Here is a 22,349-nt window from a genome sequence, read left to right on the forward strand (position 1 = left end):
GATTCATCCCAGGGATGCAAGGATGGTTCAACATACACAAGTCAATAAATGTGATACACCACATCAACAAAATCAAGCATTTGACAAAATTCAATATCACTTCATGATAAAGAGTCTCAGCAATTAGCTATAGAAGGAAACTATCTCAACACAATAAAAGCAATATATGACAAACCTACTGCCAATATCATACTAAATGGGGTTAGGAACAAGACAAGGATTTCCATTCTCACCACTCCTATTTGACATAGCTTTAGAATTGCTAGCAACATCAATCAGGTAAGAGAAATAAAGAGCACCCAGATTTGAAAAGATGAAGTCAAACTCTCCCTATTTGAAGATGACATGATCTTATATATAGAAAAACCTAAAGACTCTACCAAAAAACTCTTAGAGTTGATAAATGATTTCAGTAAAGTTGACGGATACAAAATCAACATGCAAAAATCAGTAGCCAGTAGCATTTTTATACTCCAATGATGAACTAGCAGAAAAAGAAATCAAGAAAGCTAGCCCATTTACAATGGTTACCAAAAAAATGAAATACCTAGGAATAAAGTTAACCAAGGAGGTGAAGGATCTCTACAATGAGAACTACAGATCACTGCTGAAAGAAATTAAAGGGAATACAAACAGATGGAAAGACATTCCATACTCTTGGACTGGAAGAATTAACATTGTGAAAATGTCCATACTACCCAAAGCAATCTACAGACTCAAAGTAATCCCCATCAAAATACAAATGACATCCTTCACAGAAATAACAAAAACAATCCTAACATTCATATGGAACAACAAAAGACCACGAATAGCCAAAGTAGTCCTGAGCAAAAAAAATAAATAAATAAAGCTGGAGGCATAACACAGCCTGGCTTCAAATTATACTATAAAGCTATAGTAACCAAAACAGCATTGTACTGGCATAAAAACAGATACTCAGACCAATGGAACAGGATAGAAATCAAGAAATCAACCCACATAGTTACAGCCAACTAGTCTTTGACGAAAGCAACAAGGACATCCATTGGGAAGAAGAATCCCTCCTTAATAAGTGATGCTGGGAAAACTCGACATGCATATGTAGGAGAATGAAACTAGACCCATACCTCTCCCCATACACCAAAATCAACTCAAAATGGATTAAAGACTTAAATATAAGACCTGAAACTATAAAACTCCTAGAAGAAAACATAGAGGAAACACTTCAGGAAGTAGGACAGGGCACAGATTTTATGAATAAGACCCCAAAAGCACATGCAACAAAAGAAAAAAATAAGCAAATGGGATTATATCAAACTAAAAATCTTCTGCACAACAAAAGAAACAATCAACAGAGCGGAAAGACAACCTGAAGGATGGGAGAAAATATTTATAAGCTATGCATCCCACAGTAGATTAATATCCAGAATACACAAGGAACTCAAACAACTTCATAGTAAAAAAACAAGTAACCCGATTAAAAAATGAGCAAAGGAACTAAATAGACATTTCTCAAAGGAAGATATAGAAATGGCCAACATCACTATGAATCAGGGAATGCAAATCAAAGCCACATTGAGATATCATCTCACACCAGTTAGGCTGGCCATTATCAATAAGACAGAGAGTAACAAATGCTGGCAAGGATGTGGAGAATGAGTAACCTCCCTACACTGCTGGTGGGACTGTAAATTAGTACAGCCATTATGGAAAACCATATGGAGATTACTCAAACAATTACAGATAGAACTGCCATATGATCCAGCAATCCCACTGCTGGAAATATACCCAGAGGAATGGAAATCATCATGTTGAGGGGAAACCTATACTCCCATGTTTATCGCAGCTCTATTTACAATAGCCAAGAGTTAAAACCAACCTACATGTCCATTGATGGAAGATTGGATAAGGAAAATGTTATATATATGTAATGGAATACTACTCTACCATAAAAAAGAATGAAATTCTGACATTTGCAGCAACATGGATGAACTTAGAGAAAAATAGGTTAAGTGACATAAGGCAAGCACAGAGAGAGAAATACCATGTCTGGGAGCCAAAAAAATAAACAAATAAAAAAGAAAGAAAGAAAGATACAAAAATCACAATAATTTGTTGAACTTCAAAAGGAGAAAATAGAACTGAGGCCACCAGAGGTGGGAAAGGGGGATGGAAAAGGAGGGTTAGCAAGAAATTGGTAAAGGGCCACAAAAAATGATTAAATTGTATAATGATAAATATAGTAATTTTCCTGATTTGAGCATCATGTATCACACACAGGTATTGATATCCAACACTGTATCCCACAGATAAGTACAGCCAATTATCTTTCAATAAGAAAAAAGAAAAAAAAATGCAAATAAATCAACCCCCATAATTCACCACTATTAATATCACTATATCCCTGTTTGCATACATACACATTTATAAAGACAATCATATTAAGATACATATATATGCAGACATATGTATATATATATATATATATGTATACACACACCATTATTATAGTTATGGGATTCATAATTTTGTTCGACAGTATAGCATAATAGTTAAAAGCATAAACTTTAGAGTCAGAGACCTTGGTTTAGGTATTGATATCCAACACTGTATCCCACAGATAAGTACAGCCAATTATCTTTCAATAAGAAAAAAGAAAAAAAATGCAAATAAATCAACCCCCATAATTCACCACTATTAATATCACTATATCCCTGTTTGCATACATACATATTTATAAAGACAATCATATTAAGATACATATATATGCAGACATATGTATATATATATATATATATGTATACACACACCATTATTATAGTTATGGGATTCATACTTTTGTTCGACAGTATAGCATAATAGTTAAAAGCATAAACTTTAGAGTCAGAGACCTTGGTTCAAGTCTAGCTCCACCATTTATAAGCTATGTGAATTTGGAAAAATTATTTAATCTTCTGAGCCTCATTTCTTTATCTGCTAAATGGAGAGGAAAATGATAGTACTTGCCTCATAGGATGGTAATTGGCTTTTAAATTTCAATTACTATTTTTGATTTCTAAAATGTCTTTTTTAAAAATAATCATTATTCTTTTCTTACAGTGTCCTGTCATTTCCTAAAAATCCTATTTCCTCATTTTATCTTTTTAATCACTTTAAATATATTTGTTTTATAGAATCTTTTGGGTAATTCTGTTTTTTCAGTTTCCTGCAAATTCTCCTTTGTGTTGTATTATTTCTCTACCTTTTGATGGATTGTTTCTTTGTGTGGTTTACTTCCCCACCCCCCTCCATAAATAGATTTCAGGCCCTATATCCAGGTGCTATGATTTCCTGGTCCATGGGTTCATGAGCTCACATGGTTATCATTATGACTATTGTTCACTCTTAATTCTAGCACATGTAGGTTCCTTTTCTAGTTTACTTCACTGTGTATTTAAGCTATTTTTTCCAGCATTGCAATGGGGTCTTGTCAAAACTGTAGGAATTTATCTCCACCAGTAAAATTTTAGACATAGCTATCAAAACAGGGAAAAATTTTAGAATGGACACTTAGTTTCCCAGCTCACATGCAATTACATGAATTTTGTTTAGTTTCCAGAAAGATTGGGAAATGATCTGGCATGGTGGAAGGTTTGGCTGTTATCAGCAATACTACACTTGGTTTTGTTCCCCCATAGGACCTTAAGGGGAGGTCAAATAGCAACAGAATATCTTTTTTACTACTGTACTAAGAGATAATTTTTTTTCTCCTGGTGTGCCAAGAGTAAAACCCCAACTTGTACTGGCACATTCCTTACCACTCCATGTCTGTTTCCTCAACTAAAAATGTGAAAAATATTACCTACCTCATGTACTGTGAGGATTAAATGAGCTAAACCGTGGTTGCTATTATTATTATCCTATAATATTAGCACTTTTATCATTTTAGGCACATTTTTAAAAAGTGATTTTTAAAGTGTGTTCTAGCCATCTATTGCTGCATAACAAACCACCAAAAACAATGGCTTAGAACAATAACTCTTACTTATTTTTACAATGAATCTGGGTTTGGATAAAGCTCAGCTAGGCAGTTTTTGCTCGGGATTTCTCATGAAGCTTAAGTTGAACAGTGGCTAAGGCTGGGGTTACCTCTAATGCTTCCTTAATAAACTGTCTGATGCCTGGGCTGGAAAGACTCAAATATCCAGGGACTGGAGGAACTGGGTCAGTTTCTCTCTCTCCACAACATCACTCTATGTAGGCTTCCTACAGGGCAGCCTTGGGATAGCCAGCTTCATACATGGTGGCTTAAGCATCAACAGTTATTATCCCAAGAACGACTAGCAGAAGAAGCACAGCCTTTCCTAACTTAACCTCAGGTGTCACACAACATCACTTCTGTCTCACTGTATTCATCAGGTAAGTCACCAAGTCCTGCTCAGGTTGAATAGGAGGGGGCATATATTCCACCTCTTGATAGGAGGAATATAAAAGAATTGCACACATCCATTAAAAACATCCTTTAAAACCACCACAAATTGTTATAAAGCACAGGCATTGCTATTAATAATTTTATCCATCTGCATATCATTCTCACTGGGGATTATTAGCATCAAATATAAAACATTCATACCAACTAGATTCTAAAGCTGCCTTTTCCAAATGTGAAATTGTTGTGTTCTCAGGAATATCCATCATCTTTTATATTAGTCAAAGTAAAACATAACCTGGAAAGAAAATTCTCATAAAAATATTACTAAACATGATGTACATGTTTAATCAAGCTGAGTACATTTTTAAAAGCTCATCTGCTTAAAAAAGATTGTTTTCCATTTTTTTCCCTGTTAACATGAAAAATCAAGTATTGAATATAATAAGTATATTGGAGCACTTGGTCACTTTTTCAAATGTAACCAGTACTTTTATCCATGCTACATGATCTGGGCCTTTTAGCTATGAGTTATACAACCTGGGAGCAAGAAAGGTGAGGTGTATGGTTTCTCCAGTAAGGGCTATCAGAGTGTGAGAAGGATAGCAATCCTGTTACTAATTAAAGATGAAGTCCTACCGAGAAAGCCTAAATGACCAGCTCAGGGACTTTCAGGGAGTTATCTGCTAAGCTGAAACTGGAATCCAGGTCTTCTGGCTCTTACTTCCATGCTCATTAGATTATTGTTCAGTTTTACATAATTACTGCAAAGTTTGCATGATTTTCTACGTTGGTATAAAATGCATTGGGAAGATTAATACCTCTGGATAGTTATCACATAATAAATGCCATGTTGAGTAAGCCCATTCCTATCAAATTGACAGTGATAACAATGTATCTTTTCAATAATCAGGTTCCTTTATCTCAGAAGTAAATAAATCAGTAAATATCCCCAATTTTCTTTATTTACTGTTACAGATATATAATACATAAATTTATCTAAACCCTTCTCGAGTCTATGTATTTTTTTAGGCTTGCATAAATTCTGGGAATAATCACCAGTTCTAGAACTCCATATTCTTTAATTTAAAGCGAACTCTACAACTACAAAGTTACCCATAAAGTTCTTGATGATCAACTCACTCAGCTTTTATTTCTATATAATAAAAAGATGCAAATTTTTAAATCAAAGATTCTGTATCCACCTTGATCATTTTAGTTGTTATTTTCTCAATCTATTCCAGCTTCAAGTTTTCTTTTTACATATATTCTGAACAGAAATTTATATTTCGTGCTCCAGTTTTATGCACATCATGATGCATATAGGGATAGTTACTACATCACATAGATATCACTCTTGTCTCTTTTTGTGCTCAATCATGTAGCCCAAACATTGTCTTAGATTCCTTCTCAACATAATGCCCTAGGTATTCACTATTAGTTGACTAGAATAGGCCCATAATATGAAGCCCATTTGAGATCAATAAAGTAGAGTGACCACACATCCTGATATCCTCACTCTTTGTGGCCTCAGTAAAATGAAAGTAAAGCTTTTTTTTTTTTTTAATATAAAGTATAATCCTACAAGGATTGGTGAAAAAAGGAGGAATGGTGAAAAAAGCCATTTACAGCTGAAAGTGTCAATGAATGTTTTGGCTAACAGAAAATAAAGAAGTGGTATCTGATAAAATATAAAGTATAATCCTACAAGGATTGGTGAATAAAGGAGGAATGGTGAAAAAAGCCATCTACAGCTGAAAGTGTCAATGAATGTTTTGGCTAACAGAAAATAAAGAAGTGGTATCTGATAATAAAAAAAGAAAAAGAAAAGCAGTGTAGGTGAAGCCACAGCTTATACTTCACAGAGACAGGGACACAGCCAGAAAGCAAGTCTATGTTCTCTCCAGAACTGTGGAGAGACTGAGGGCTTGGAACGTGGGTCTCAAGACATGGGCGTTGATTTAAATTCTGTGTGTCATGTCTTTAATCTCCTCTACCCCTAAGACACAGAACTCTGAGAAGTCAGAAATCTCTCTTCCTACTCCACCACTCCCAAGAGGGCCAGGGTTGAGAGGATTCTTCACTGATGAAGTCGAATGCCTCAAGTGCAAAAACCTCTTTTCTAACATTTGGAGATTTCCCAGTGTAACAGGTCCTTTAACCCACTAGCATGAAGCACAAAGTTAACAAGGCCTGTCCTTGAATCTAGAGCTCTAAAGCAGCTTTTTATTGCTTTATTCTTAAATATAAATTTTTCAATCAAGGCTCCTCAGGCATTTAAGGAAATTTTACAACATGAAAACAGAAACCAAGATATGCAGATAGAAAAAATGATGCCAGAGGAAACTGATATTTAAGGGAAAAACTTAATTTAAAAGAACACATACATCTAACTGTAATAAATACCTTTAGAATGGTTTATAAAGACATTGTATTTTTCTAAACACAAACAGGATGTTATGAAAGATACTAAGAGAAATAGAAAGAGCTCTTGGAAAAATATTAAAATATGACTGCCAAAAGTCAAAAAAAGAATACAAACTTGAGATTATCTCTTTAAAAGCAAAAAAAGAAAAAGAAACAATGGAGAAAAATCAAGAACATGCACATCAATACATAAGATCCAACTTCTATAATAAGAGCCATAGAAATAAAAAAAAGAGAAGACAAAAAGAAAGGAATAATTAAAATGTAAATACCAAAAATAAAAAAAAAATACCAGCATGAAAGGCAAACATTTTTTCAAATGAAAAGCTCAGTTATTTTCCAGGATGATACATTTTTTAAAAAAGACATTTATCGGGCCGGCCTGGTGGCAAACTTGGTAGAGTGCGGCGCTTGGGAGTGCGGCAGCGCTCCCGCCGAGGGTTCGGATCCCATATAGAGACCGGTCTGCTCACTGGTTGAGCGAGGTGCGGGCGCGACACCGAGGGTTGCGATCCCATTGCCGGTCGCGGTACGGGCGCGACACTGAGGGTTGTGATCCCGTTACTGGTCACGAAAAAAAAAGACAAAAAGGAAAAAAAAAAAAGACATTTATCATTTTGTGAAATTTCAGAACACCAAGAATAAATAAAAGATCCTCAAAACTTCCAAGGAGAAACAAAAGAAAAAATACAAAGCATATACAAAGAGACTGGCATCAGAATTCTTATCAACAACACCAGATACCAGAGGATACTGAATAACACTTTTTTGAAAAGAAAAGTCCAAATGAATCAACACAAGAAAATCACAAAACAGCAGAAGAAAAATTACCTTCAACTTAGAACTCTTTACCCAACTAAATTATGTCAAATGTCAGACTAGAATAAAAACACTTGGGATTAAAATCTTAAAACATTTACTTCTCACATACCTTATCTTAAGAAGATATTGTGGATGTGGATGTAAATGGAGTTAAGCAAGAAAGAGGGAGACATAAAATCAGAGAACTGGTGGTTTTCACTCAAGAGAGAAACAAAGGAAATTTTCAGAAAACAGCTATGGAGAATACCAAGTCTGGTGAGTACTAACACCAGACTGAACAAAGTAGATGCAACTTCAGAAGGGAGTTATATGTAAATAAAAAGGGGATGATTTGAGAAATTTTTTATTTCATCCTTGGGAATTTGGAATAACTGAAGAAAACAATACATGCAGATGAAGTATAGAAAAATAGAAGGCAACCAAGCATACAAAACATGTGGATTACAACTCTTCTGCAAAAATTACTTGAAAATTAAATTAAGCTAATCAAGAAATAAATCAAAATAAAGAACTCTGATCTGGAGAAGCTGAGACAAAATATCTAGGGATAAACAATGAATCCACTTAAATATAGAAGAAACAGCTAACAACTATAATAAAAATTGTTTTCTACATGTAAATATTATAAACATTGATAATATACAAATAAGAATAAAACAGGAAAAGTTGGAAGACAAGGAAATGGGTGATAAGAAGTAGTATAAGAGTGATACAGGAGGAACTCAATCAAAACATTCTAAAATTGAAATATTTAAAAATAAATTAATGACACATGACAATGGGTTTTTTCCCCATTAAATGCTGAGGGATTTTTTTTTGAAAATGACAAATCTTTCTTGTGATGACAAAACCTTTATGTGACATCCTGCAATTCCTTATGTTTTATTTTTTCCTTCTTAAATTCGATAATATATAATACTAACAAATTCAAGTGTGATCCTATTTTTATAAAATAATATTTGTCATTCTATATATATATATTATTCTTCCATCCATTCAAACATCCTTCTCCTATCCCCATATATGTGTCAGGCAATATTAACCAAATTAATGTTCAGGAGGTTTCCTTGGGGGTTAGCGAAGGGAGTGGGTAAGCTTTTATAGTAGTCTGCCACTTAGCTGTGGTTTCACTTTCCATGGTTTCAGTTACCCAGAGTCAACTAGAGTCTGAAAATACTAAATGGAAAATTCCAGAACTAATTCATAAGTCTTAAATTGCATGTTCTGAGTAATGTGATGGAATCTCATGCTGTCCTACTCTGTCCTTCCCAGGACATGAATCATCTCTTTTGTCCAGCACCCATTAGTCACTTAGTAGTCATCTTGGTTATCAGATTAACTACCACTGTATCACAGTGCTTGTGTTCAAGTAATCCTTATTTTACTTACTAATGGCCCCAAAGCACAAAAGTAGTGATGTTGGCATATTGTTATAATTGTTTTATTTTATTATCAGTTATTAGTGCTAATCTCTTATTGTGCCTAATTTATAAATTAAAATTTATCATAGGTGGGCCGGCCCGGTGGCGCACTGGATAGTGCGCCGCTTGGGAAGCGCGGCGGCGCTCAGGCACAGAAAGAGAAATACTGCATGTCCTCATTTGTAAGTAGGAGCTAAAAAGTGAACAAATACTTTTTTTAAAAAAAGGAAGAAAGAGAGATACAACAATCACAATAATATGTTGAATTTTCAAAAGGGGAAAATAGAATCAAGGTTACCAGAGGTAGAAAAGGGGGAAAGGGCGGGGAGTAAGGGGGAATTGGTAGAGGGCCACAAAAAACAATTACATGGTATAATGTATGCTATACGAAGTAATTAAGGAAAAACCATAATTTACATAGGCTTCAGTACTGTCCAAGATTTCAGAAACTGGCTGGGGGTCCTGAAAATGTATCCCTTGAGGATAAAGAGAGACTACTGTACTTTTTATTTTGTACCCTTTCGTTCTGGTTAAACTTTCTACCCTTACATAAAAATCACTTAAAATAACTTAATTAGAATTGTGTATTACTTAACATTTTAAAAAATACTTCTATCTTTTGTATTGTATTTTTTTCTCAACTTCATTTATTTGTACTCTGATTTTTATTATTTCTTTTCTTCTATTTATTTTGAGATTGGTTTGTTCTTGCTTTTCTAGTTCCTTAAGATGCATGATTAGATTGTTTATTTGAAATCTTCCTATTTTTTTGGTGTAGGTGTTTATTGCTAGAAACTTTCCTCTTAATACTATCATTGCTCTATCCCACAGGTTTTTGTATATTGTGTTTCTGTCTTCATTTGTTTGAGGAAATTTTTTAATTTCCTTCTTAATTTCATCATTGACCCATTGGTCATTCGGGAGCATATTGTTTAATTTCCATGTATTTGTATAGTTTCAATAGATCCTCTTGTTACTGATTGTTTTAGTTTTATTCCATTGTGGTCATAAAATATGATTTTCATTTTTTTTAACTTGTTGAGACTTATTTTGTCGTCTAACATACTGTTAATCCTGGAGAATATTCAATGTACTGATAAAAAGAATGTTATTCTGTGGCTGTTGGATGAAATATTCTGTTAATGTTGATTAGGTACATCTGGTCTATGGTGCAGTGTAAATTTGATGTTTCTTTGTTTATTTTGTCTAGATGATTTGTCCAATGCTAAGAGTGAGGTAAATCTCCAAATGTTATTGTGTTGGTGTCCTTTAGATCTAAAAAATTCCTGAGAAAAAAACTCTCAACAAACTAGGTTTAGAAGAAAATCATCTCAACACAATAAATGCCATAAATGACAAACCCACAGCTAACATCATACAGGAAGAAGACAAGGATGCCCACTCTCATCACTTTTATGCAATATAGTGCTGAAAGTACTAGAGCAATTAAGCAAGACAGAAGAATAAAGGGCATCCAAATTGGAAAGGAGGAAGTCAAATTGTCCCTGTTTTCAGATGACATGATTTTATGTACGGAGAAACCTAAAGACTTCTCTAAGAAACACTGAGACCTGATAAACAAATTCAGGAAAGTTGCAGGATACAAAATCAATGTACAAGAATCAGTAGCATTTTGAAACACCACTATCTGCAATGTGGATGAACTTAGAAAAAGCATGTTAAGTGATATAATCCAGGCACAGAAAGAGAAATACTGCATGTCCTCACTTGTAAGTAGGTGCTAAAAAGTGAACAAATATATTTTTTTTAAAAAGGAAGAAAGAGAGATACAACAATCACAATAATATGTTGAATTTTCAAAAGGGGAAAATCCAGGCACAGAAAGAGAAATACTGCATGTCCTCATTTGTAAGTAGGAGCTAAAAAGTGAACAAATACTTTTTTTAAAAAAAGGAAGAAAGAGAGATACAACAATCACAATAATATGTTGAATTTTCAAAAGGGGAAAATAGAATCAAGGTTACCAGAGGTAGAAAAGGGGGAAAGGGCGGGGAGTAAGGGGGAATTGGTAGAGGGCCACAAAAAACAATTACATGGTATAATGTTGAATATGCTAATGATCCTGATTTGAACATCACATATTGCACACAAGTAATCATATTCAACTCTGTGCCCCACAGATATGTACAGTCAATTATGTTACAATAAAAAAATAAATAAATCAGTAGCATTTTAATACATCAACAGTGAACTAGCTGAAAAATCCAGAAAGCAATCACATTTACAATAGCAATAACAACAAAAAAATCAAAACAAAAAATCTTGAAATAATTTAACCAAGGAAGTGAAAGATGTTTACAATGAAAACTATAAAACATTGATTAACAAAATTATAGAAGACACAAAAAAAATGGAAAGACATCCCAAGTACATGGATTGGAAGAATCAATATTATCAAAATGACCATACTACCCCAAGGTGATCTACAGATTCAGTGCAATCTCCACCAAATTACCAATGACATACTTCACAGAAATAGAAAAAACAATCCTAAAATTTATATGGAACAACAAAAGGCCCTGAACAGCCAAAGCAATCTTGAACAAAAAGAACAAATCAGGGGGTATCACAGTCCCTGACTTCAAAATATACTACCAAGATATAGTAATCAAAACAACATGGTACTGGCACAAAAACAGACATATAAACCAATGGAACAAAATAAGTCTATATACCTACAGCCAACTGATTATTGACAAAGACACCAAGAACATACATTGGGGAAAGAACAGTGTCTTCAATAAATAGTGCTGGAAAAACTGGATATCCATACACAGAAGAATGAAACTAGACCCCTCTTTCTCACCATACACCAGAATCAACCCAAAATGGATTAAAGACTTAAATGTAAGACCCAAAACTATGAAACTACTAGAAGAATACACAAGTGAGACATTTCAGGACATTGGACTGGGCAAACATTCTATGAATAAGACTTCAAAAGCATAGGCAACAGATGCAAAAATAAACAAGTGAGATTATCTCAAACTGAAAAGCTTCTGCTCAGTAAAGGAAACAATCAACAGAGCAAAGAGACAACCTCACATGGGAGAAAATATTTGCAAACTATTGATCCAACTAGAGATTAATATCTGGACTATACAAGGAACTCAACTTAACAGCAACAAAACAAATAATCCAATTAAAAAATGGGCAAAGGAGCTTAATAGACATTTCTCAAAAGAAGACATACAAATGGCCAACAGATATATGAAGAATTGCTCAACATCACTAATTGTCAGTGGAATGCAAATCAAAACCACAATGAGATATCATCTCTCCCCACTTAGAATGGCTATTATCAAAAAGGCTGAAAATAACAAATGCTGGTGAGCATGTGGAGAAAGCGGACCTCATACATTGATAGTGGGCATGTATATTAGTACATTATGGAAAACATTTCCATTATAAAAAAACAGAATGGAGGTTTCTCAAACAACTACAGATAGAACTACCATATGACCCAGCAATCCCACTACTGGGCATACACCCAAAGGAAAGGAAATCAACATGTGGAAGGGATACCTGCACTCCCGTGTTTATTGTGTCTTTATTCACAATAGCCAATATTTGGAACCAACCTAAGCATCCATCAACAGATGACTGAGTAAAGAAAATGTGATATATATACACAATGTAATGCTACTCAGCCATAAAAACAATAAAATCCTGCCATTTGCAGCAACATGGATGAGCTTAGAGAAAATTAAGTGAAAAAATCCAGCCATGGAAAGCAAACTACTGCATGTTTTCTCTCACGTGTGGAAGCTAAAAAAGTTGATCTCATAGAAGTAGAGAGTAGAATAGTGGTTACTAGACACTGGTAAGAGTGGGAGGGATAATAGGGAGAGGGTGGTCAATGGATACAAAATCACAATTACATAGGAGGAATAAATTTCTAGTGTTCTACAGCACTGTAGGGAGACTACAGTTAACAACAAATTATTGTATAATGTGAGATAGCTAGTGGAAAGGATTTTGAAAGTTCCCAGCACAAAAAAATGACAAATATGTGAGGTGACGGATATCCTAATTACCTGTTTGATCATTATACATTGTACACCTGTATCCAAATATCACAATGTAGACCTAAAATATGTATATTGGCTATTGTTATATGTCAATTAAGACAAAATATATTTAACAAAATGGAAAGAATTGTTATAAAAATAATTTTAAAAACACTTTTATATACATGCTTTATCTAATTTAATGCTCACTACAACTCTATAAAGTAATTATTATTATCCCTGTTTTATTGAAAATTAAACAGGCACTGAAAAGTAACATAATTTTTTCCAAAGGGCACACCCAAATATAATTTTTCCCAAATGGTATTTCCTGACTTTTAATCTCTATTATATATTCTACCTGGGCATAGAAACTGGGGATATGAAGAATAATAAAGCACAATCCCTACCCACAAGAAATAGATGTTAGAGTGCAAGTAAAGCAGGTTTTCTTTGCTGCTACATATTAATAGGTGATTAATATCTTTTTCAAAAAGCATTCTATTAAAGATGTATCAAGCACCTACATATGCCAATTACTGTGCAAAGCATTACAGAAATATTTAATCTTCATAACAATTTTCTAATGCAATTATGTTAATTCACTGCTTTTTGTTTTTATTCTATGCAGTATTAAATATCTGTAAATTCTTTGCTCAAAACTCTTTACCTATAAATTCTGTTTTCTTGTTTTTATAGTTATGTTCTGTCTTAGTCAGTTCAGGCTGCTGTAACAGAAAACCACAGACTGCATGGCTTAAACAACAAACATTTATTTCTCCCAATTCTGGAGGCTAGAAGTCCAAGGTTAGGGCGCCAGCATGGTTGGGTTCTGGCGAGGACCCTCTTCTGAGTTGCAGAAGGTGACTTCTCTTTGTATTAGCACGTGGTGGAAAGAAAGAGGGAGAGAGTGCTCTGCAGTCCCTTTTATATGGGCACTAATCCCATTCAAGAGGGCTCAACCCTCATGACTTAGTCATCTTCCAAAGTCCCACATTTCCTAATATCATCACATTGGGGGTTAGGATTTCAACATAGAAATTCTGGGGAGACACAAACATTCACTCCATAACAAGTTCTCAACTACAGACGGAGAAGGAACAAAACCTGTCCTTTCTCTAAATAAGGCAAAAAGAGTTTATAATCAAATATCTCTATACACTCTTACATTTTTCCTCAGGAAAATTAATAAAATGATCAGAACATTCCACCCCTTTTTGGGCAGGTCACTTCACAATCTCTACAAGAGTCTGGCTGTCATACAAATGTAAAAATCTTTTGTCCCCATCCTAAGTATCAGCTTAAACAGCTCTTGAGCTCCAGATCATCCTGATGGAGGATTTCCACATTTCTGCAGAGAACTGGATAAACATGAATTGCATCTGAATATTAAAGGGCAGGAAATTTGATGCAGATGTAAGAGCAATAAAATAATTCAGTCTTTCTTTTAATATTCTGAAATTTCTATCCCACTGTGATAAAAATATCAAAATAGGATCTGACCAGATAGGGTAGCTCCCTAAGTTTGGCAAATCTTACAAAACACAATGAAGTATAGAGATGAAAAGTAAAAAAAAAAAAAAAACTTTATAACTTAACAAAACCCACCAAACAACTTTTAGAGAGCAGAGAAGAGGGTTTCCACGTCATTGACTCAGACTACATTGCCACACTCATTAAACTACCCAGGTTATTTTTCACTTCTCAATTCTGTATATGCAATATGCAGCATGTGAGAAGGTAACTTGAGTAGAAAAGGCTGAATTCCAGCTCTTCAAAACTCTGATACCTTTTGTGGAAAGAACTAAGGAAAGCATCCTTTCTTCTGTTCAATGGGGCATAGGGAATAGTGGACCTCACCACTCATCATGTGCTAAAGGCTGAAATTATTCACTTCTTAGATCTACAAAAGTTGCCCAGCAGTCAGACAGCCTGGCCCTGCACATACATGCACTTAATAAATATTTCTGGATGAGGCTTAAAGCTCTTAAAATAACGTGCTAAATAACAACAATCATGGACCTTGGCAGAGTGCCCTATTAGCACATCTTCAACTGTTATATGAGCAGCCCTAAGTGAAAATTAGCCCATGGGGCCTCTCTAAGTACTCTGCTAAAAATAAGTTTCATCATTTCTCATTTCAGTGTTCCTGAGGTCACAAGTAACTCATATACTCCAAGTGTTTGTCATGTCAGTACCTCTGAGCTCTAGAAGTTGGCATCTTAAAAAATTTTTCAATAGTTAGATCCGAATGGATTCCAGAAAATATATTATGTTCTTCAGGACTGTAAAACACATGGAGCTTTCAAATTACTGATAATGTAAAATCCAGGAATAAGTCAATACAGTACGAAGTGTAGCAAACATTTTCTGTTCTGATTTTTTTTAATTGCCTGCCTGACACCGGCTCAAAGACTTAGGATGGAGCCTGTGTCCTACGATGGCTTAACACATATTTGTTATTATTGTTATAAATGCAAGAAAGAGCCCAGAGCCAAAAATCAAAAAGGACCTAAGACATGCCTATCTCATAATAAATGTAGTCTCAAAATTTAAATGAGGTAAAATAAGTAGAGTCTAAAGAATAGTACACTGCAAAGTTCAAAATGTTAGTTGTTGTACTGTTGTTCCCTATTTGCCTAAAATACTCATTTCTTAATGACCCCTGTGTAATATTTTGATTTCTCAGAATATGTGGAGTTCTTTTTTCCCTCAGCAGTAAGACATACAGACTTATTCAAGTAAAACATTTTAGCTTCTAATGTCCAAAAGACTATGCCTGAATTAAACCTCATTTTCTTTTTTCTTATAACATGCCTCCAGTGCTGGGACAGCTTGCAACATTAGTTGTCTCCTCTTGTCTTAAGGAACCTCTGCCAAATGCTAACCCGATCCTTTGGATGATAAGTAGACATCACTGGCATATCAGAACTCATGTATTGCCCCAGGTCAGCATCAAGTTCAGTGTCTCAATATCAAAGGCTTCCCAAGGAAGGTGTAAGAGTGCCTCATCTTACCCATTCCAAACATATCACTTTCTTTCACTAAAATGTCCTGAGTATTAAGCACCCTTTTCCCCATTATCAGTAATCCATGATTCATTAGTTTCCAAGAACCTTTAATAAATTAATTTGAATTAAGTAAATTAGATGCTCTCATTTAACAGATCCCACAAGTTCACAGCTAGTTGGAGAAAAAGTAAAATATCAATTCCACATTATTAACAATATTCAGGCTCACATATTTTCACTCACAATTCATCTTGTTAATGTCAGCCTCCATAATTTATTGACCGTGTAAAAATATTTTAGCAAGGAAAGTAGAGAAAATGAATGAGAATAAATCACTCAGTGCTCTTCTACATGCCACAGTGCAATGCAGAAGACCTTCATTTTTAATTTTGTATTCAAGTGCCAGTTGAGACAAATTGGCTAGCATTTCATCATGGGAGCAATTCCAGAGCGCATTCATTTAGATTCTAAGGACTTTTCAGTGTCACCAAAGGCAGCCAACACGTATTCAGTAACCTCAGGAAGAACACAATATGTGGTGATTTAGAAAAACTAAATATGTTTCAGTCCTTAAAATTCATCATCTAATTTCCTTTATCTCTTTTCCACTGGTTAAGAAACATCTGTCAACACATGTGCCATTGGACTATTATTCTTCCTAATGTGGTTATGGAGCTTGACTCTCCAGATCCCAACAGAGGAAAGTTGTTCTGACATATATGCAGGCACCGTGGGGTAATGTAAAATATGCAAGGGTTAAAATTGCTTACCCCTCACCCCAACCCCCATGAATCTACCTAGAGAGAAAAATATGCATTGTTTTAAATAACATGACTTTTCCCCATAATCCCATATTTTAGGAATTTGTATTGTAAAAGTTCACTTTATTTATTTATTTTTTTCAAATAGAACAACATATGTTATGTTTACATTTGAAAACAATCTCAGAAGAAGGGCCTGCATGTGAATGCAATTGGCTGGGAGTTCACATTTCCCTTAGACAAAATTGTGAGCAAAACACATGTTTTTCCATCTAAGTTAGAAGATGGAAAATCATGCATTATTTTTGAACGCTTTTGTGGCATACCATTTAAAATCACTGCATATTTCTTCATGCACATTTTCACAAATGTCAATGTTGATACATCATTCAGATCTGATGTGTTCAATCCCTTCAGCACCTGGATAACTTGTACTCTTGAAAATACTTTTCCCCCTAACTTTTCGATTTGCTCATGAGAATTATAATTATTTTTGAGTAGTGATAAGTGAGAAACAGAATGCTCCCTCTTCCTTTCCTGCTGGAGGAATACAAAGGTTTTTATATACTTGCTCTTAATTTCAGATAGACCAAAGAATGTCTGCTCCACCCATGGCTGCACCATAATAACCTTTCCAAGTCCTCTCATAACTCAAGAAGGAAAGAGAAGCCAACTAGCCACAGATATGTTTAGGTGATCTAAGATCATTTAATACAAGCAAAGAATGCTAAATGCAGGAACTTTTGAATCACAAATACCTTGCAAATAAACCAGAAGAGAGCATTATTTTGTCAGAAAAGTACTAATTTCTCCTTCTGTTTAGTATAAAAAGAAAATTTTTTTTGTAAAATTCTAAAAAATAAAATTTGAAGAGGGAAATTGTAGGCCCTCATTTTACCTATACACATTCAAGAATAAGGTTACCAGGAAGCCAATCAGACATTGATTGGAAAGGAGAAAGAAAAGGACACGCTCCATGAGAAAAGTAATCTATTCAATGTTAGAAATGGCAGGATGCCAACAATGGATGTGTGTAGTGAGTGACTTCCCTCAATTTATGAAGAAGGAATAGAGGTAAGCAGGCCATATACTATTTGCTGCAAGTACCTAGAGAGATGTGGAAGTATATGATTGATTATGAAATGGGATGGGCAGAAAAACTATCCACTGAACTGAGAAAATAAATGAAGTAAGTTGGAACACTTTATGCACTTATTTGACATCTGAGTAATTTAAGAAGTAGTGGCTTTGAAAATCAAGAGCAAAACTTGATTTTGTAATGTGCTGTCAGAATCAATGTGCCTTTATTCAGCTTTTACTGCATATCACTTCACATGCCTTTAGCTAAGACCAAATGTAATACTTCTAAGTTAAATTACTTTATGCATACATAGAGATAATGACTTATTTTAGAGAGTTAAGTATTATCTCAGAGCTAAAGTCTTAGGGGTAAAGTCTCTTGACCTACATAAAATGTCAAAATTTATTCTTTCTCTACGTCAGATTAGAAGATGAATGCACTTTTTTTAACCACAAAATAGTATGATGCATGTAAAATGGGTAAATAAATCAAAATTTAGTTTTCATTCTGCTACAACTAAAAGGAGCATTAAAAGAATAGAATCTCAGTAGCGAATAGAAATAAGAATGTTGCATAAATATAAATATTTATTCCACTGAGCTACTCAATCAGCATTTCTTACAGAGTTTTCAGAGCACGGAGTAAAATGAAGTTGGTGGTTAACTAGCATTTCAAATTATACAATCAATATTAATTCTTTGGGCATAAAGATAGGAACTACAAATTTCAAGTAGGAGCAAGTACTTCTTTTTAACAATTCCTAAAGGGGTTCTTTTAACTTGAAAATGTAGAGCAAGAACAAAAATATTAATTCTAGTGACTTGAATCTTTGCTATGGAATAAGACCCATATGGTTCACCAACAGTTAACTTAGGTATAAACAATCATAGTAAAGTATAAGTCTTGCATAGACATACATTTGAAGTCTTTATCAATAAGTCCCCAGCAGCAATTGGCGAGGCTCTAAGCCTAGTGTGACTATTCATACTAAATTTGTGCCTGGGAAAGTTTCATAGTAATATTTCCCCTTTTCATTCTCAAAGGAATCCTGGTTTAGATGATAAATGTCGTGGCCATGTTATCTCATCCCCAAGCTGTCAGGATGTCTGATCTGGTCTCAGTGTGAATTATCTTATTTTCTTGTTTTCTGTGTGTTGTATCTCTGGCTGGCCCTTACTAGTCTGGCCCTCATTGGTAACAACATCAATATACCCATTAAGGAGAAGAAAGAGTTTTATAGATTTTTATGTCTATAATTACTCAAAGTTTAATCCTTCATAAAGTCTTCATTCATCTTCTATAAAGAGATCAACAAGTACGTGTCTAATGCTCTTACTATTTCTATTACTAATTGCTATCACTTATCCAAATTTTTCTAGATCTGAAGCTTTGGGCAATGTACTCTAAGCCTCCATGATCTGGGGCTGCATTCACTTGCTTAAAGACTCTCCAACATCCCTCAAGACAACTTTTCCTCTATTTTTACCTTCATTCACAATTGTTCCCCAACCCAAGGCATCAGCAGCTATACTATTAAGAACAATTAAAATTGAACTCCAAGGGTACAATACAAAGCTTCCCACCCAGGACAAGTTGCTGCATGGATGAGGACTTTGCTATTTACTTCCTCATACCCATGATGGGTTAGTTACACGTGGGAGTCAGAGAAGATATTCGGAGAATATCTGATCCCTGAACTGGCACTAGGATAAAGATGTTTTAGTAGGAGGGAACCGAATTTGAGATGCTCAGACCCATTTCTTGGATACTGGCTGGATCAAGGACACTGAGGATGTTCATGACATAATCCTGGGTGGGGTCTCATACAATATCAGCCCAGCCTCTGGAAATACATGTGTTTCAAGTTCTTCATCAGAGCCTTAAAGCCCACAGGTAGACTACACCTGTAATCACTGTAAGGAGAGAGGATTTCCTGTCTCCATTCTTTCCATTAGATGACTCTGCTTCCCTGGGAGCCCAAGACAAACAATGGAAACAGTCATCACAAACACCAAGACTGTTCCCTGTCTACCTTCCACCCCCTGCAGAGGGAAACAGATGTTGAGCAAAATATCCATAGTGCTGGGTTCTGAAACCTTCCATTTCTGAAACTGAAATCCAACAACTGAGAAGCTGCTGACACTGCTGTTGAACCCTGCCAAGTCCCTTGCTCTGAGGGCATCTTGGTGTAAAGTATGTTGATATCACTGTAAACGGAGGAGTTTGACTCTCAGCACGGGAAATGAGGCTAGTGCCTAAGTAATCCTGGCAGCAGTATCGTAGCTGTGGTACTTGGAGGTACATGATTTTCACATAGAAAATAAAAAGTAAAAATAAACAGATTGTCTGGAACTCTTCCAGCTCCCACCTAAACTCCCGCAGCCCCCAGGGCTTAAAACCTAGTGCTCTCAATCCTAAATGTGGTTTTCCTTGTTAAATGCTTGCAGAAACCAGGTGAGGTATTTGTTGCACAAGTAGATAGTGATTGTATCTCCTGGGTACCAGTGGGGCACCAGGAAATGATGTGTTTTTGACTGCTTCAAGGCCAAAGGAAGAAATGTTCTTTTTTAGGCAAATAGTATCAGCAGTTTCATATGGATGGATGTCCCAAAGAAAGCTAGACATTCACAGTCTCTTTAGGCCCCTCACCCATGTCAAAGAATGAAGGAGAATTTGGAAGAATCATGAGCATGAGAGGGTCAATTTCACTACATGGTTGGTAGGTAATTCTTTAGATATTTGAATCAACATCAGGGTTGTTTTCTCTAACGTTAACATGAATGAAGACTGACTTGTCCTTAAAATGCCATTACATTAAAGCTACCAGGAATATTTCTAACAAGTGGAAATCCATTTCTAATGTTTCTTTTTCATATCTTTTCATAGTTAAGTCTGTGAAAAAAGAAAGTATTTCCATGTTGGCACTAATTTATATGGAACATCTTTTCTGTTCTGCTTCCAATGCTGGGCTTGAAACCTATTATCTCAATTACTTTTCACAAAATACTTGCAAAATATCTTACAGATAATAGGTGATATTTATTGAGCATCTACTCTGCACCATTATGGGTGGTTTATGTACTATTTAACTAAACACTCCATAAAGTTCATAGTATTTTCTCCATTTACAGACAGCAATAGAAAAAATAAGTAATGATTATTTATACATAGTAATAATAGCTACCATATATTGTAAAACTACTCTATAACAGACACTGTTCTAAATGCTTATCATGTATTAGACAACTCTATGAAACAAGTACTGTTGTTAAGCCATTTCACACATGATGCATTTGCCTAAGAGAGTTTAAATAATTTGCCCAAAATTATACAGCTAATGCAGATTGAAATCCAGTCAGTTGGATTTCAACATCTATCATTTTAGCCAATACATAACATTTCTTCACAACATAGTAAAAACTCAAAGAAGTTTAATAACCCATCGGAGATCGCACAGTTATAAGGATTACACTTAATTAGAAACCCAGCCCCAGAGTTTTGTTTGGTTTTTGTTTTTGTTTTTTTTTTTACTTCAAAACTCATGTTTTTTCCACTTCATCACCAGGCTGGCTTTCTAAAGACTGTTTCTTTGGCAATGAGATTTTATCATAAGGCCCATAATACAAACTCTTAATTATTAACACGCATTGAGTTCTTCTTGTGATATAACATAAAAAAGAGGCATTTCTAGACCTGAAGACTTTGTCTTTTTGATATTGAAAGGCTGAGGGTGGTGTTTCAAAGTTAAACAACAAAACTTTAAAAGGTGCTATGAATTATGAAAATAAAATTGACACTTTTAGCTTAGGTAAGGTAATACAGCTTGAAATATTTATTTTTTTAATCTAAATTTCCCTAACAGGACAGAAAAATGTAATCTTGTTTTCTCTAAGCAATACCATTTCCTAAGTCAGCTAAACAACTGAGTGTCCATCATATTTGATATATCGGTAGTAAATTTTCAAATGATATATTCCAGGTATGTAAGCATAAATCCATAATAATGGTGAAACAAGTGATCTGTTTTTGCATATATTAGCATGCTCATATTCATCAGTTTCTAGTCCTGAGACAGATCCAGAAAAATACATATACTTGTATTTCTTTAAAGACATTCTTTTTTTTTTTTGGGGGGGGGGGGCATGCTCAGATTTTTTTTTTTTAATTTTTTTTTTATTTTTTTATTTTGTCAATATACACTGTATATGATTATTATGGCCCGTCACCGACACCTCCCTCCCTCCTCCCTCTCTCCCCTCCCCCCCAAGAATGTCCTTTCCGTTTGCTTGTTGTAACAACTTCATGGAAGTATAGTTGTTATATCTTCTTCCCCACCCCACCCCACCCGGCCCCCCCCCCGCCCCACCTCGCGGTCGTCCTCTCTGCTCCTTTTTTGGTTGTTCTCGTG

This window comes from Galeopterus variegatus, unplaced genomic scaffold (assembly GCF_000696425.1).
Source record: "Galeopterus variegatus unplaced genomic scaffold, G_variegatus-3.0.2 Scaffold3717, whole genome shotgun sequence".
Lineage (NCBI taxonomy): Eukaryota > Metazoa > Chordata > Mammalia > Dermoptera > Cynocephalidae > Galeopterus > Galeopterus variegatus.